Consider the following 19,161-nt stretch of genomic DNA (forward strand, 5'->3'; position numbering starts at 1 on the left):
GCACTTGCCAGACCAGCTTGGCCAGGCACAGACGGAAGGCCCAGGCTGGGAAGAGCCCAAGGCCTCCGGCCACGTGTAAAATGACATAGCTGACCCTGAAGGTCTTTCCACAAGACAAAACCTTTATTCTGGTCTATCCAGTCCCTGCCTGGTCCAACTAGGCCCCCGGCCCCCAACCCCTTTGCTGCCTGCCTAGCCCACCTCCCAGCCCCTTCTGAGCCATTTCTCACCAGCTGTGACTCTTTTTTTTTTTTTTTTTTTTTTTTTGGTATGCGGGCCTCTCACTGCTGTGGCCCGCCCCCGTCGCGGAGCGCAGGCTCCGGACGCGCAGGCCCAGCGGCCATGGCTCACGGGCCCAGCCGCTCCGCGGCACATGGGATCCTCCCAGACCGGGGCACGAACCCGCATCCCCTGCATCAGCAGGCGGACTCTCAACCACTTGCGCCACCAGGGAGGCCCCCAGCTGTGACTCTTGTTCAGCTTTTCCTGCTCGTTCCTCATCAAAATTCACCTGTCCCACGTTCCATTACCTCATCGCCTTGCTCTCCGCTGATATGAAAACCAATGATGAATGGGTGTTGGCGGATTAATATGTTAACTCCAGCTAGGTAGCCAATTTACATTGAACAAGGACACGCTGACCAGGCCTTCGTGCCGAAGAGTGACAAATGGTGACGGGAAATTTGGGCATCACGGCAGGCTGGCCAAGGAGATCTCTGAGGGTGGTGGGGGGATCTTTGCTGGGGTCCCACTTGTCCCTGGGCACCAACATCTGCTACACACTCAGGCAATAACTGAAGCCTTGGATGTCAGGGCAAAAGCCACATCTACACTCGGGCATGAAATGCCTCTTCCCATTGTGTGCACCTCTCCCGTAAGTTCAGGGGGTCACATTTGCTCCTGGTTGGCATTTAGGTCAAAAGGGAGGGGAGAAGATGGGGGTCTCCCCAAAGGCACAGCCATGTCTGGTGTGGCTCATCTGGGGAAGTGGTCTTCTCTTGGCCGGAAGCCAGATTTCAGAAGGTGGGAGAGGGTACCCCATTGCAGGCTTGAGCCAGGCAGAGAGGCTTGGGGCAGACAACGAAAGACCCTGAACCAGACCACCCTGCTGCCTCCTCCTTTCAGAGTCCATTTCCCCTCTGTCAGCCTCTTGTCTCCGGTGAAATTCAGTGTATGTGGCCCTGCTTGCTCTCCGCTGTGCTGCAGACATTAGGAGAAAACTTGTGAATTGCCAGTCATGAATTGCCTGGCACCTTGGAGCCCTCCCAGCAGGTGGTTATGATTTTTCTTGTTATTGTCCACCTGTAGCAGCTGCTGCTGGTGCCTTGTCCTACTCCCCGGGCATTCACCTCTACATGCCAGAAGGCAGACCACGGAGAATACATGCAACGCTGCCTGAGGCTTTTTTCCTGGCTGTGAGAATATGCTTGAACATGCAGGGGCAAGAGAGAAGTATCAGGGAATTCATGCCCCGGAAGCAGCCCTCAAGGGCTCCCTCTCCCTCAGGTGGGATACTCGGTTCCCAGAGTTCCCTGAGCTCCCTCTGCCCACAGTGGTAACCGGCTCTGTCATGTACCCCATGTTGGCTTCCTTCCTTCCCTGCCTCATCCCCCACTCCTCCATCCATGTTCCTGAGGCCACCTCCCAAATAAACTACTGGCACTTGAACCCTTGTCTCAGAATCTATTTCTGGGGAACCCAAACTAAGACCCTGGCTTATAGGCCAGTGGTTCTCAGCCCTGACTCAGCAGAATCACCTGCAGAATGCAGTCCTTATTTTGATTCGGTACCTAAGATGGGCCCTGGGCATTTTTTTTTAGCCATGTTGTGTGGCTTATAGAATCTTAGTTCCCCAACCAGGGATTGAACCTGGGCCCTTGGCAGTGAAAGCACAGAGTCCTAACCACTGGACCGCCAGGGAATTCCCGGCACATTTGGGGGGTTTTGGGGTTTTTTTTTTTTGTTTTGTTTCATTTTGTTTTTTAACATCTTTATTGGAGTATAATTGCTTTACAATGCCACATTTGTTTTTTGTTTTGTTTTAATTTTATTTTTGGCTGCATTGGGTCTTTTGTTGCTGCACGCGGGCTTTCTCTAGCCATGGGGAGCAGGGTCTACTCTTCGTTGCGGTGTGCATGGGCTTCTCCTTGCGGTGGCTTCTCTTGTGCCTAGAGCACAGGCTCTAGGCATGCGGGCCTCAGCAGCTGTGGCTTGTGGGCTCTAGAGCGCAGGCTCAGTAGCTGTGGTGCACGGGCTTAGTTGCTCCGCGGCATGTGGGATCTTTCCGGACCAGGGCTTGAACCCGTGTCCCCTGCATTGGCAGACGGATTCTTAACCACTGTGCCACCAGGGAAGTCCCCACATTTGTTTTTTAATGCCACAGGTTATGCCCACATAGCTGGCCAGGATGGAGAACCACTGGAGAAACACCCATGTTCTAGATACATACCCACAGCCTTCAGATAAGAAGCAGAGTGACCCTAAACAAATGAGAGGAGAATAGGGGACACTTCTGCTGGGGGGCACATCCAAGGACCCAGGATGCCGGGTCACACCAGATTCCAAAACCCTCCCCTTTCTACTGTTTTACTCTTTTGAGGCTATAAACAGAACCACAAGCTAGCCCAACGTGGGGGTCAGGTGCAGACCCTGCATCAGCCCGGGTGCTCTAAATGTGGCACTTCCTGGCTCTCTCCCACTGCCCTCTGCATGACCCGATGGTCTGGAGAGGGGTCAGGAGAAGCTCAGCACCAGCAAGAGGCCCTGGCCGGGCAGGGGAGGGCCTCTGTCCAAAAGGGGAGCAGGACTCCAGTGAAGGAATTTGGGGAAAGTGGGAGATGTACTACTGTTCGGGGGTGTCGTACTCAAAATACCTAGATGGTGGGCCATGCAAAGAAGGGAGGGGAGCTATAGTAGTCTCCTAGGTATGCTGTAACAAGCGACCACAGACTGGGGGGCTTCAAACCATAGAAATGTATGATCGGGACTTCCCTGGCGGTCCCGTGGTTAGGACTCGGCGCTTCCACTGCAGGGGGCCTGGGATCGATCACTGGTTGGGGAGCTAAGATCTGGTATGCTGTGCGGTATGGCAAAAAAAGAAAAAGAAATTTATTCTCTCACAGTTCTGGAAGCCAGAAGTCCTAAATCAAGGTGCTGGTAGAGTCAGTTCCTTCTAGAAGCCCTGAGGGAGACTGTCACGTGCTCCTCTGCTGGCTTCGGGCGGGGCCCAGCACTCCTTGGCATCCTCGGCCTATAACTGCATCTCTCCGGTCTCTGCCCCTGTCTCCGTGTGACCTTCTCTGTGTGTCTCTCTGTGTCCTCTCCTCTTCTTATAAGGACCCCAGTCATTGGATTCGGGTTCACACTAATCCCACATGACCTCATCTTAACTAATTACATCCGCAAAGACTTTGTTTCCAAATAAGATTACGTTCTCAGGTTCCAGATGGACATGAATTGCGGGGGTTGGGGGGGGGCGGGGGCGGCAGGCACTGTTCAACCTACTTCAGGGACCTGGTAGAAAGGGGTTGGAGTGATCAGAGAACGCCAAAGACTGGAGGTCCCCGAGGGGACGTGCCGCCATTGCTCTGTGTGACTCTGGGCCCAGTTATTTCAAGGGAGTCAGAAACCTGGGCTTCTCACGTGTGGCCACACAATTTTAAAATGCAGACTCAATATTTTTAGAACATTGTGCAAGACCGATACAATCTGTTGGAGGTCTGCCATCTGGGTCCTCCTGCAGATGTCACCCAAGGGCAGAGCAGGGAGCCCACCAGCCCTGCCCGCCCAGCAAGTCCAGCTTCCCTTGAGGCCAGGTCCCCCTCCCCGCAGCAAAGACACAGTGCTGCCCCCAGGAAGGTCAAGACTCCTAGTGGTTCTAGGGGCTCCCTGGGGACCTCCCTTCCCCCTTGAGGGTCCCCCTGGAGTCTCCTGGGGCATCACAGCTTTGACTACACACCCACCAGCCCAAGGTTTCAAGGTTGCTTCTGGAGCTCACAGCGGCCTGGGGTGGGAAGAGGAGAGAAACAAACATGTGGTTTACGGTGTTTGAAATCCCCATTTAATGTGCTCCGACTGCCGCAGCAGACAGCACATTAAGAGGCAACAGGCCATTGTCCTTTGCCGGAGAGCGGAGCATTAATAATGTCCTAACAGCGTTTACTGACACTGTGCACAAATAATCGGCAACCTCGCTGGGCGGGAAGAAGCAGCCGCACGCAGCCTAGAGCCGGGCAGGGCAGCCGAGAAGTGGGGAGAGCTATTGCTCCAATTCATCTTTCGTGCTTTCTGTTTCACATTTAGGCTAATCCTCCAATTGAAAAGCAGCGTCTGGGGTTTATTTTTATTTATGACAGAAGGCCATTGTGCCGCACAGCTTGTGAGAGCAGGGAACACAGCCATTGTACTTTCCCTGTTCTACAGGGAAGTTAGCGGCTATGCCTGTGTCTGTGTCTGTGCGTGTGTGTGAATGGGCAGGGAAGCCCAGGACAGACTAGACAGGGGACCCTCCCAAGTGGACCCCATCCCAGCGCTGGAGACAAAGGCAAGCTCTTCATTTAACATGACCGTGAGACTCCACTTATTGAGCACCTACCAGGTGCCCAGAAATGACTCAGGGATTCTAAATATGTCACCACAGCTATATGGCTATTTTATTTAAATTTTCTTTAGCAGGGCAACTTGAAAAAAAATGACCCCCAGGACTCCCCTGGTGGTCCAGTGATTAAGACTCCGTGCTCCCAAGTCAGGGGGCACGGGTTCGATCCCTGGTCGGGGAACTAAGATCCTGCATGCCACACGGCACGGCCAAAAAATTATAACAAAAATTTTTTTAAAAAGACCCCCTTTCTTTGTGGACAGTTTCCCCAGTTGCATCACAGGTCACTGCAGGAGTATGGGAGCAGCCATCTGGGGTGAGCGGAATCGTGGTCTCCCAAAGATGACCATGTCCCAATCCCCATAATCTGTGAATATGTTATGTAACACTGCAAAAGGAGAGTAAGGCTGCAAGTGGAATTAAGGTTGTAAATCGGCTGACCTTAAAATAGGGAGATCATCCTGGATTATCTGGGTTGGCCTAATGTAATCACAAGGGTCCTTAAATATGGAAGAGGGAAGCAGCATGAAAAAGACTCGACCGGGGCCTCCCTGGTGGCGCAAGTGGTTGAGAGTCCGCCTGCCGATGCAGGGGATACGGGTTCGTGCCCCGGTCTGGGAGGATCCCATATGCCGCGGAGCGGCTGGGCCCGTGAGCCATGGCCGCTGAGCCTGCACGTCCGGAGCCTGCGCGTCCGGAGCCTGTGCTCCGCAACGGGGGAGGCCACAACAGTGAGAGGCCCGCATACCACAAAAAAAAAAAAAAAAAAAAGACTCGACCGGCCACCTCTGACTTTGAAGATGGAGAAAGAGGCCACAAGCCAAGGAATGCAGGTGGCCTCCGGAAGCTGATTCTCCCCAGAGCCTCCAGGAAGAAAACAGCCCTGCTATCACCTTGACGTTAGCCCCATGAGACGCATTCTGGACTCCTGACTTCCAGAACAGCAAAACGATTGATACCTTTGTGTGGTTGTAAGTCACTACGTGTGTGGTTATTTGTAAGAGCAGCAATAGAAAACGGACATACCGTCTTTCAGAGCCACCACTGCAAGGCACTGCAAAGGTTGATGCTCCCCGCACACAAGCTCGTATCTCCACTTCACAGATGAGGAAACAGAGGTTCAGAGAGGTGAAGTATCTTGCTCAAGGGATCACTGCAGATCCAGCCTCCAATCTCAAGCCCAGCAGACCTCAGAACCTATGTCACTCCTTGTGTTCAAAACTCTGGTCCAGGGGTCCTGGGGGGCAGGCATGAGCAGGCGTCCTCCAAAGAGTTCAGCCCCCAGGAAGAAAGCTCCCTCCCTCCAAGAGCTGCTGGTGGACATGGGAAGCCACCCAGCTGCCTCGGTTTCCCCCTTCTCCCCCAATACCCCTAGATCATCTCAAAAGAGCAACTGCCCAAAGGCTCCCCTCTCTGGTTTCCATTCAGGCAAGGGTGATGCAGGATTTCAAGTTTCGCTGGGCTGTGTCTCAGACCACCTTGGAATCTGTCCCTTTTTAGCAAGATCTCCTGGCATCCAACCCCGTGTGGGACCGTCCCCTACTGAGAGGCAAGGACCTCCCAACACCCGGCAGGTGTGGAAAGCGGTCCCTCCCCGCTTCATCAATCCCACTCTGCCTCTGCCTCCCGTGCCCCAGCTTGTTGTGGGGGGGCCATGATCCCTTCTAGGTCCCTTGAGAGGTTTGAGGAGGAGGCAGATGAGGGAGGGTGAAGATGCACTCCCCCAGCTAGGAGAAGGATTTTTATCTCTTGTTTAGCGATGTGCCCCAGATGTCCTGGACAGTATCTGACACAAGCTACATCCAGTAGAGAAGTTTGGGCAGGGAAAAGTAGAAGGGCTGGTTCTAAGGACCCCAGTTTCTAAGCCCAGCCTGACATGTCGTCAGCTGGGGCCATTTCTCACTTTGCCTTCTGCACCCCACTTCTACTTCGCAAGCCCCCTCCCCTCATGCAGTATTCACTCCCACGCCATCCAAAGAGTTCCTGCCCCAAACCTTCCCTACTTCCCACTGTCACCAAATCTGGTTCCTTTGTGCAAATCCCCATTCACTCTGAGTATCACCCCCAAGGTCAGCCTCCCTGTGCTATTCCTGGCTTTTGGGGGTGTATATACACATAGCCCCCAGGGCATGGCCTGGCCCCTGCCCTGCATGCTCACCTGGGCACCTGAAGGGCAGCAGGTGTCTGCAGGATGGTGGGGGGTGGTCTTCTCAGCCCCGGATCGAAGCTGCCTCATTCTGGGAATTCCCTGGTGGTCCAGTGGTTAGGACTCAGCTCTTTCCCTTCTGTGGCCCGGGTTCAATCCCTGGTTGGGGTACTAAGATCCTACAAGCCACTGCCTCACTCACTGCAGGAGTCTGGAGTTAGAGGGGCCTGTGCTCCAATCCTGCCGCCCCACCCCTGCCTTAATCGGGCAAATTACTCTCAGAGCCTCAGTTTCCTCATCCCTAAAGTAAGGATTGTACCTACTGTATAGCACAGGGAAATATACCGAATATCTTGTAATAACCTATAACAGAAAAGAATCTGAAAAAGAATATATATATATGATCCTACTGAAAACCCGAATGAACTTTTGGCCAACCAAGTATGTGTGTATGTATAACTGAATCACTTTGCTATAACCTTGAAATCAACACAACACTGTAAGTTATCTATACTTCAATTTTTTAAATGGTTAAATAAATAAATAAAGAGTGAGGATTGCACCTAAGGACTTCTCACGGGGCCTGATACAAAGTAAGTGCTGATTTTTGTCTGTCTTATTTTCCTACTAAATTATAAGCTCCTCAAGGACTAGATTCAGGCACAGAGAAAGATAAAAATCATTGTTATTATTAGCTTCCATTTCTTGAGCACCCACGTTGCACCAGGTGGTGCATCAATTAACACTAAGCCTGCAAGGTCACAACTACTATTTCACAAACCAACACTGAGACTCAAAGGATGAAGTAATTTCATTCCTAGGTCTTTTCCCAAGAGAAACAAGAGCACACAGCCACACACAAGCCAGTACACAAATGTTCATAGCAACATGATTCAGAATAGCCAAGGAGTGTAAAAAACCCAAGTTGCTCATTGATGGATGAATGCATAAACTGTGGTGTGTCCTTATGATGGAATGCTATTTATTCAGCCTTAAGAAGGAATGATCCTCAAAAAATTAAAATAGAATCACCATATGATCCAGCAATTCCACCTCTGGGTACATACCCCCAAAGAACTGAAAGCAGGGTCCCAAGAGCAGTGTTATTCACAACTGCCAAAAGGTGGAAGCATCCCAAATGTCCACTAACAGAAGAAGGAAAAAATAAAATGTGGTCCATCCATACAATGGAACATTCTTCAGCCTTGAAAAGGAAGGAAGTTCTGACACACTACAACATGGATGGACCTTGAGAACATTATGCTAAGTAAAACAAGCCAGTCACATATTGTGTTATCCCATTTATCAGAGAAGTACAGAACAGGCAAATCTATAGAGATGGAAAGTAGATTAATGATTACTATGGGCTTGGGGGAGGGGAACGGGAGTGGTTGCTTATGGGTAGGGGGTTTCTTTCTGGGGTGATGAAAATATATAAGACTAGGGCTTCCCTGGTGGCGCAGTGGTTAAGAGTCTGCCTGCCAATGCAGGGGACATGGGTTCATGCCCCAGTCTGGGAAGATCCCACATGCCGTGGAGCGGCTGGGCCCATGAGCCATGGCTGCTGAGCCTGCGTGTCCGGAGCCTGTGCTCCGCAATGGGAGAGGCCACAACAGTGAGCACCCGCGTAATGCAAAAAAAAAAAAAAAAAAAAAAAAAGAAAATATATAAGACTGGATAGTGGTGATATTTGCACAGTCTTATGAATATACTAAACCACTGAATTGTACCCTTAAAAGGGGTGAATTTTATGTGAATTATATCTCGATTTTTAATAAATGAAATAACTTGCCCACAAGTACACAGTTAGTAAGGGGGAGAACCGAGACTTGAACCCAGATTCCGTCTCCAAGCCCGAGCTCCCTGGTTGCTCTGTGCTCTTGTGTATATGCAGACACAGCACAGAGGGCGCTGTGGACCAGACGCCAAATAAATGCTGCTCTGACCGGCAAATGCTTAAGAAGTGAAGGACCGGGACCAGGCCCCAGGGTTCCCAGCGTGAAGACAGCCCTTGTTCCCGGCCTGTGACCCACCAAGCCCCCCCACCGAGGGTCTCCAGCATGTTATTGCAAGTACTTAATACTTTCCTGGGCTTCCCTGGTGGCACAGTGGTTGAGAGTCCGCCTGCCGATGCAGGGGACACGGGGTTCGTGCCCCGGTCTGGGAAGATCCCACGTGCTGCAGAGCGGCTGGGCCCATGGGCCATGGCCGCTGAGCCTGCGCGTCCGGAGCCTGTGCTCCGCAACGGGAGAGGCCACAACAGTGAGAGGCCCACATACGGGGGAAAAAAAAAAAAAAAAAAAAACAACTTTCCTCCTAGAATATGGGTCACCAGCCCTGTCTCCCCGCCATCTTCTCTTCTTCAACTGATGAGAAAGAACCTTAATTAAGTGCCCCTTGACTGCTGGTTTAATTCCATAAATATAAATTGAAGCAAGCTAATAAAGCCATCAGTCATCCCAAATCCCAGCAGTTCTCTGAGCTGAGGGCTTTTTTTTTTTTAATAAATCCATTTTTAAGATGATAATGAATTGAGTCTTGTTTGGAATATCCGAGAAAGCTGTGGCCCAGTGAGGTGACACTGGGGAAAAAGGGACTTGTCACCCCTGCATGAAATCTCTCACAGGACCCCAGAGGGCACACACCTCCTCCCACCCACCGTGAGGCCAGGCCTCCACCTCTCCATGGGGCCCCATCCCCTCAGCCTGTTCCTTCTTGCTTCTGCCCAGGGTGGCTGGGGGGCCAGGGTGGGGTGGGGTGTAGAGGGGGAGGGGGGAGGGGCGTGGGGAGATGGGGGGCTAGAAGTGCGCCCCCTCCTGGTCCCACTCTCTCACTTCATGGAAGTCAGAGGTATTTTGTGTGACTTTCCAGAAACACGTTGAGATGTCTTAGATGTCTCAGAGAATCCTGCCCTGCTCCTGAGCTGTACTCAGTCCCACCTGTCGGCACCTGTCCCACAAGTGTGGCCCGCCCAATCTTAGACTTGCCCTCAGGTGGAAAGGGGGGAGTTCAACGAACTCAGATGGTGAAATTTTTCAGTTCTGTCCTTCAAGACAGCTCTTGACTTGAAGAAAGAATGGAGCCGACACAGGTAGCTACCACCCAGACACAGGGGAGCTGACCCCGAACTCCCCATTCTGAACTACCCAGGCCTCTGACAGCCTCTGACATCTGGCTCCCCAAGACCCCTTGCTGGCCCAGAACCATTCTCTCCCAAAAGGCCTTCACTGGCTTTTTGATGATTCACGTGGGATGTTTGAAATGTATGGAAATTCCACCTGCACATAGTTGGGGGAGGGGTCACCATCCTCACGTTGACCTAACCCTGAACTCCCAGCATCATGTTGTTTGTAAAGCTGAGATTCTGAGTCAACAAACCCTGGGTCCAGATCCTGGCGCTGCCACTTGCTGGCTGTGGGGACCAGAGCACGTCCCCCGCCCAGCTGAGCTCTGGTCCCCTCCACCACGTGAGAGGGTGTCCTGAGAGGCCGACGCGAGGGGTTTGGGGGAGAGGGGGCAAGAGTCGATGCGAGTCAGGGGCTCAGTACGGGGCCTGGCACCTCCGGTGAGTCCTCAGGGAATGAGTGTTATCATCTCACAGGGAGGCCCCAAGGCCCTGGTGCCGTCTCTCCCCAAACAGCTAGGACCCAAACCCTGATGGCAGGAAACCTTACCCCAGCTGGCAGGCCCTGTCCCCGGGTGCTGATGCCCCTGTCCTAATATGGTTGGTTTCTCAACCAGGCCCGGTGTGGTCCTCCAGCCTCACGGATGGAGATGAACATGATCTTTCTTCCTGTCTCCTAAGGACACAGGCGCAGAGCCAGGGGCTCCTGGTAGACTGGACTCACCACAGACTCCTCCATTAGCACTTTCCATCTGCCAGCTGCCCAGCCTGGCGATGCTGCAGCCTGAGGTTAACAGCAGATTTTGTCATTTCCTTGTGCATTTTGAAAACACAGTTATTTGCAGGGTACTGGTCGGAATTTGCCCCTAAGTGCCATTTTTGTTGATTGCTAGCTGGGTCTGTATGTGGTGCATCATTACACTTAACCTGCACATAGAGATGTACTGTTCACGTACCCCCACTTCACCTGTGGAACCCAGGAAAGCCAGACGCAGAACAGGCAATGAGAGGCATGGGACACAGCGTGCACTCAGCCAGGCCCCAGGACCCCGTCCCTCCAGAGCCCACAGTATATGGACAGAGCCCTTCCTGCTGAGCAGAATCTTTCTGGCATATATTCTATTTTTTTTAATCAAAGTGAAATTCACATAATATAAAATTAACCATTTTCTAATATACAATTCAGTGGCATTTCGTACATTCAGTTCATTGTGCAATCACCATCTCTGTCTTGTTCCAAAACATTTTATCTCCCCAAAAGAAACCCCACATCCACTGAGCCTTATTCCCCATTATTCCCTCCCTCCCATCCTTGGGAATCACTGATCTGCTTTCTGTCTTTATGGATTTGCCTTGTCTGGATATTTTATACAAGTGGAAGCATACAATATCTGTGTGGTCTTTCATGTCTGGCTTCTTTCACTTAGTATAACATTTTCAAGGTTCATCCATATTGTAGCATATAGTATCAGAATTTCCTTCCTTTTTATGTCTGAATAATATTCCACTGTATGGAAGGACCACACTGTTTATCCATTCACCTGTCGATGGACCTTTGGGTTGTTTCCACCTTTCAGCTCTTTTGACTAGTGCTGTTGTGGTCTTTTCTCCTTCTCCTTCTCCTCCTCTTTTTTGTTGCAGTTAAATTTTGCTTGAAAAAGTAATCCTTGGGCTTCCCTAGTGGCACAGTGGTTGAGAGTTCGCCTGCCGATGCAGGGGACACAGGTTCGTGCCCTGGTCCGGGAAGATCCCACATGCCGCGGAGCGGCTGGGCCCGTGAGCCATGGCCGCTGAGCCTGCGCGTCCGGAGCCTGTGCTCCGCAACAGGAGAGGCCACAACAGTGAGAGGCCCGCGTACCGCAAAAAAAAAAAAAAAAAAAAAAAAAAGTAATCCTTGCATATGGTACAAAATTGTAAAGGATCTCCAAGGATATAAAGTGCCTTGTCTCCCTTCCACCCTTCCCCCCACCCCAGCTACCATGTCCACTCCAATGGAGACAATCTAGGGTACCAATTTCTTGCATCTCCTTCCATCTTGTGCACTGTTTGTAACACACAGTCATAGATAATTACACAGGCACTTCCGGCTCTGTCCACTGAAGGTTCGTGGAAAGCATCTGGAAGAGGATTCAGCCAGAAGGAGGTCATTCTTTCACAGGCTAGAACCACCCTCAAGGAAGATGCTAAACCATCAAAGTTGAGACCCTCTCATGGAGGCATGAGTTAGAAAAATCTATCCAGTGTGGTAAAAATGGTGTGAATATGGCTCTAAGTTAACAGTCGGCAGTGAAGATGGAAGAATAACTAGTGTGTATTGGGTTAGGGTGAGGGAGTGCTTTTCAAAGCAGAAGCTGCAATGCCCATTCAACATCTGATGTACAATGGAGGTTCCACGGCAGGGAGCTAGGAAACTGGGGTCACAGCTGATGACAGAGGAGAGGAGCTGAGAGTACAGCCATTCCGAGGTACAGTTGTTTGTTTATAGGGAGAAGTTAGCCACCTGAGAGGGCCTGACTAGGTTCTGGCCACTGTCTCTAGAACAGCTTGCTTGCAAAGTTGGTTCTGATACATGCAACCCAATGTTCACAGTGGCGCTATTTACAATAGCCAAGACATGGAAGCAACTTAAGTATCCATCAACAGATGAATGGATAAAGAAGATGTGGTATATATATACAATGCAATATTACTCAACCATAAAAAGGAATGAAATAATGCCATTTGCGGCAACATGGGTGGACCTAGAGATTATCATACTAAGTGAAGTAAGTCAGAGAAAAATGAATATCATATGATATCACATATATGTAGAATCTAAAAAAAATGATACAAATGAACTTACATAAAAAATAGAAATAGATCCAGACATAGTAAACAAACTTATGGTTACCAAAGGGGAATTGGTGCTGGTGCAGGGGTTGGGGGCTGGGGATAAATTAGGAGCTTAGGAAGATATACACACTACTATATACAAAATAGACAACTGGCGACTTCCCTGGAAGTCCAGTGGTTAAGACTCCAAGCCTTCAATGCAGGGGGCATGGGTTCAATCCCTGGTAGGGGTACTAAGATCCCACATGTGGGGGACTTCCCTGATGGCACAGTGGTTAAGAATCTGCCTGCCAATGCAGGGGACACGGGTTCGAGCCCTGGTCTCGAAGATCCCACATGCCATGAAGCAACTAAGCCCGTGGGCCACAACTACTGAGCCTGCACTCTGGAGCCCGCGAGCCACAACTACTGAAGCCCACGCGCCTAGAGCCCATGCTCTGCAACAGGAGAAGCCACCACAGTGAGAAGCCCATGCACTGCAATGAAGAATAGCCCCCGCTTGTCGCAACTAGAAAAAGCCCGCATGCAGCAACAAAGACCCAACACAGTCAAAAATAAATAAATTAATTAATTAGAAAAAAACTTTTTAAAGATCCCACATGTGGTGTGGTGCAGCCAAAAAATTAAATAAATAAATAAATAAAATTTAAAACTAGATAGAGGAGGAGCCAAGATGGCGGAGTAGTAGGACACGCTCTCACTCCCTCTTGTGAGAACACCAGAATCACAACTAGCTGCTGGACAATCATCAACAGGAAGACACTGAAAATCACCAAAAAGGATACCCCACATCCAAAGACAAAGGAGAAGCCACAGTGAGACGGTATGAGGGGCGCAATCACAGTAAAATCAAATCCCATAACTAGTGGGTGAGTGACTCACAGACTGGCGAACACTTATACCACAGAAGTCCACCAACTGGAGTGAAGGTTCTGAGCCCCACGTCAAGCTTCCCAACCTGGGGGTCCGGCAACGGGAGGAGGAATTCCTAGAGAATCAGACTTTGAAGGCTAGCGGGAATTGACTGCAGGACTTCGACAGGACTGGGGGAAACAGAGACTCCACTCTTGGAGGGCACACACAAAGTAGTGTGTGCATCGGGACCCAGGGGAAGGAGCAGTGACCCCGGGGGAGACTGAATCAGATCTATCTGCTAGTGTTGGAAGGTCTCCTGCAGAGGCGGGGGGGGGGGGAGGCTGGCTGTGGTTCACTGTGGGGACAAGGACACTGGCAGCAGAAGTTCTGGGAAGTACTCCTTGGCATGAGCCCTCCCAGAGTCTGTCATTAGCCCCACCAAAGAGCCCAGGTAGGCTCCAGTGTTGGGTTGCCTCAGGCCAAACAACAAACAGGGAGGGAACCCAGCCCCACCCATCAACAGTCAAGTGGATTAAAGTTTTACTGAGCTCTGCCCACCACCAGTCCCTCCCATCAAGCCTCTTAGATAGCCTCATCCACCAGAGGGCAGACAGCAGAAGCAAGAAGAACTACAATCCTGCAGCCTGTGAAACAAAAACCACATTCACAGAAAGATAGACAAGATGAAAAGGCAGAGGGCTATATACCAGATGAAGGAACAAGATAAAACCCCAGAAAAACAACTAAATGAAGTGGAGATAGGGAACCTTCCAGAAAAAGAATTCAGAATAATGATAGTGAAGATGATCCAGGACCTCAGAAAAAGAATGGAGGCAAAGAGAGAGAAGATGCAAGAACTGTTTAACAAAGACCTAGAAGAATTAAAGAACAAACAAACAGAGATGAACAATACAATAACTGAAATGAAAACTACACTAGAAGGAATCAATAGCAGAATAACTGAGGCAGAAGAACGGATAAGTGACCTGGAAGACAGAATGGTGGAATTCACTGCTGCGGAACAGACTAAAGAAAAAAGAATGAAAAGAAATGAAGACAGCCTAAGAGACCTCTGGGACAACATTAAACACAACAACATTCGCATTATAGGGGTCCCTGAAGGAGAAGAGAGAGAGAAAGGACCAGAGAAAATATTTGAAGAGATTACAGTCGAAAATTTCCCTAACATGGGAAAGGAAATAGCCACCAAGTCCAGGAAGTGCAGAGAGTCCCATACAGGATAAACCCAAGGAGAAACACGCCGAGACACATAGTAATCAAATTGGCAAAAATTAAAGACAAAGAGAAAGTATTGAAAGCAGCAAGGGAAAAACGACAAACAACATACAAGGGAACTCCCATAAGGTTAACAGCTGATTTCTCACAAGAAACTCTACAAGCCAGAAGGGAGTGGCATGACATACTTAAAGTGATGAAAGGGAAGAACCTACAACCAAGATTACTCTACCCGGCAAGGATCTCATTCAGATTCGATGGAGAAATCAAAAGCTTTACAGACAAGCAAAAGCTAAGAGAATTCAGCACCACCAAACCAGCTCTACAACAAATGCTAAAGGAACTTCTCTAAGTGGGAAACACAAGAGAAGAAAAGGACCTACAAAAACAAACCCAAAACAATTAAGAAAATGGTCATAGGAACATACATATCAATAATTACCTTAAACGTGAATGGATTAAATGCCCCAACCAAAAGACACAGGCTTGCTGAATGGATACAAAAACAAGACCCATATATATGCTGTCTACAAGAGACCCACTTCAGACCTAGGGACACATACAGACCGAAAGTGAGGGGATGGAAAAAGATATTCCATGCAAATGGAAATTAAAAATAGATAGCCAACAAGGGCCTACTGTATAGCACAAGGAACTATATTCAGTGTCTTGTAACAACCTATAATGGAAAAGAATAGATTGAAACTAACACAACATTGTAAATCAACTATATTTCAATTAAAAAAAAGAAAACTTTGAGTGAATAAAAACCCCATTTATTTTAGTCTAAAAAAATAAGTTGGTTCAGAGCTGGCATCTGCTCATTTGGTACTTGAACCATCCCTCCCTTCCCTAGCTAATAAGGCAGTTTCGCTGTGCCTGCACTGCTTGTCCAAACGACGTGGTTTATGATGAGGGTCTGTCGTGCTGAGAGGACTCTGGAACTTTGAAGTTTTTTTTTGTTTTTTTTTTTTTATTTTACAAATTTAATCAGTTATACATATACATATGTTCCCATATCCCCTCCCTTTTGCGTCTCCCTCCCACCCTCCCTATCCCACCCCTCCAGGCGGTCACAAAGAACCGAGCTGATCTCCCTGTGCTATGCGGCTGCTTCCCACTAGCTATCTACCTTACGTTTGGTAGTGTATATATGTCCATGCCACTCTTTCACTTTGTCACAGCTTACCCTTCCCCCTCCCCATATCCTCAAGTCCATGCTCTAGTAGGTCTGTGTCTTTATTCCTGTCTTACCCCTAATGTGGAACTTTGAAGTTTGCTCAGCATAGATGTCCCTGTTAGAAGCCCCCATTGAAAACCCTGGGAGCTGAGTCTGTCATGGATGTCCCGGGGCAGACACACAGTACACGTGTAAGTGCATTTCCATTGTTGAGGAAGGAGCACGCTCCGTGCCCCGTCACGGGAGGAAGTGGGGATGGGCATCAGAAGCCTGTACACAGATTTCTCCTGACTCCGCCTGCATCTTTTTCCCTTGGTGATCCGACTGTGTGTCCTTTCTCTGTAATAAACCTTAGTCGTAGGTACAACTCTATGCTGAGACCTGTGAGTCCTAGTGAATCACCAAATGTGGCGGCAGCCTCAGGAACCCCAGACACAGGGGAACCAAAGGGAAAGATGGGGACTAAGTGGAAATCCAATAAAAACTGTCTCCATCCAAAACAGGAATCAGTTTGTGCTATATTGATGGGTTACCTTGGTTACAAATAATCTGAAAACTTAGAACTCCTTCAGCATAACAGTCACGGAAGACAGGAAGGGGCTGGCCTGGGTGAGGGTTGCAGTGCTGAATGGGATCCCGGAGAGGCATTGCAGGGAGTCAAACCCTCAGAGAACTGCCCAACATCCCAGGAGACAGGCAACAGCCTACACAGTCTGCTGGTGATGAGCCACCCAGAATGGTTAGGATAGGGGGGCCCCAGGGCAGAAATCCTGCTGCTCGCCTGTAGTTAACTGGGCAGCTCCAGGCCCTGGAGCCCTGACCACATCCACCCTCTCCAGGCCTTCCCAGCTCATGTCACACCCTTTTCCAGGGCTGTAGATTCCAATCTGTCCCAAGGGAGGTCTTCCTGGGGACTTGTCTCCACATCCACCCCCCATCCTTCCTCTCCGTAATACATTTAGGCACCCATGATTCCTCCTGAGGGTGTCTACTGGGCCATGCACTGTCCAAGGGGAAGGCTCACCTCGCTTCTCACCTTGACCCACAATGCAGTTAGGGCATCAGGATTCGGCAGTGACTTTCAGAAGGTCTCCAACAATGAGAGTGGCCGGCAGGCATGACTGGGACACAGGGAGCGGAGCAGTGGCAACAGCATGACTCAGAATCCCAGCAAGCACCTTGGCCTGAGGGTGTTGGAAGCCATCCATCAGCTCCACACCAGCGCTGCTCCTGTTTCTCTCATCACAGAACAGATGATCCAGGACAACACGTTCAAGGAAACAGGAGCCAAGCTTGGCTGCTCCTGCCCTGACCGGACACTGATTGATATTCTGACAACCTTCTAGAAACAGCATGCTGCAAAGGGGACGAAAGAGCAAATAAAGAGTGGGGTGACATTAATCTAAAAAGCTTCTACATAAAGAAAAAAGAAAGCTTCTATGCAGCAAAGGAAACTATTAACCATCAAATAAATAAATCAATATTTTTAAAAATAGCATGAAAAGGCAACCTATGAGATGGGAGAACATATTTACAAACCCTGTATCCAATAAGGAGTTAATAACCAAAAAAAAAACAAGAAATGCATACAACTTAATAGCTAAAAAGGGGACTTCCCTGGTGGTCCAGTGGCTAAAACTCTGCACTCGCAATGCAGGGAGCCAGGGTTCAGTCCCTTGTCAGGGAACTAGATCCAACATGCTGCAACTAAGATCCTATGTGCTGCAACTAAGACCCGGCACAGCCTAAATAAATAAATAAATATTGTTTAAAATAGCAAAAAAACCTCCCAAATAACCCAATTTAAAAATGGGCAAAGGAAAAAAAAAATGGGCAAAGGACCTAAATAGACATTTTCCCAGAGAAGACATACAAATGGCCAACAGGTACATGAGAAGAAGCTCAACATCACTAATCATCAGGGAAATGAAAAACAAAACCACAATGAGATATCACCTCATACCTGTTAGAATGTCTAGCATCAAAAAGGCAAGAGATAGTGTTGGTGAGGATGTGGAGAAGGAGAGCTTTTGTGCACTGTTGGTGGGAATGTAAGCAGGTGCAGCCACTATGGGAAACAGTATGGAGGTTCCTTAAAAAATTAAAAATTTCCATGTGATTACCATGTGATCCAGCAATCCCACTTGTGGGTATATACACAAAGGAAACGAAATCACTATCTTGAGGAATTAACTGTACTTCCATGTCCCTTGCAGGCTTATTTGCAATAGCCAAGGTATGGAAACAACCAAAGTGTCTATCGACAGATGAAGGATAAAGAAAAATTATATGGGGACTTCCCTGGTGGCATAGTGGTTAAGAATCCCCCTGCCAATGCAGGGAACATGGGCTCAAGCCCTGGTCCAGGAAAATCCCACATGCCGCGGAGCAACTAAGCCCGTGCGCCACAGCTACTGAAACCCGCATGCCTAGAGCCCGTGCTCCACAACGAGAAGCCACCGCAATGAGAAGCCCACGCACCACAACAAAAAGTAGACCCTGCTCACCGCAACTAGAGATAGGCCGCACGCAGCAACAAAAACCCAACGCAGCAAAAAAAAAAAAAAAAGAAAAGAAAAAAAAAGAAATGAGGTTTTTTCCTCTCCTGATAACCAGGAAAAATAAGGAAACAATGAATAGGCTGAGGAAACAACATAAACAGGCCTGAAAGAGTTAAGCAGGGCTTACCTGGTGGCGCAGTGGTTGAGAGTCCACCTGCCGATGCAGGGGACACGGGTTCGTGCCCTGGTCCGGGAAGATCCCACATGCCGTGGAGCGGCTGGGCCCATGAGCCATGGAGTCAGCAAGGGGAGGGGGCACCCTGTCCCACCTCTGCGCTCACTCCCTGGATGGTGTGCTGAGCGGCACTTTGCTGTCTTGCTTCTTCTTCTCGGTACAGGTTTCACTGGCACTGGCCCACCTCCAAGGCCGGGCCTGAGCTCTTCTTCGGTGGGTCCGGGCCAGCGGGGTCCTTTCCGCAGGGTCAGATCCACGGAAGCAGACGTCTGTGCCTGGAAGGGTCTGAGCTGCTTCCCCACCCCGTGAGCTCGGGGTGAAGGTGGTGGCCCCAGCCTGAGGCAGGCCAAGCGGGGCCCCAGGATGCCGGGCCTGGGAGGGGCTCACAGGCCCAGTCTCTGCTGCTTCTCGTGGGTTCGTGCCCCTCACCCTGCAGATCCCCCTCGTGGGAAACA

Source organism: Mesoplodon densirostris, chromosome 18 (assembly GCF_025265405.1).
Source record: "Mesoplodon densirostris isolate mMesDen1 chromosome 18, mMesDen1 primary haplotype, whole genome shotgun sequence".
In the NCBI taxonomy this organism is placed as follows: Eukaryota; Metazoa; Chordata; class Mammalia; order Artiodactyla; family Ziphiidae; genus Mesoplodon; species Mesoplodon densirostris.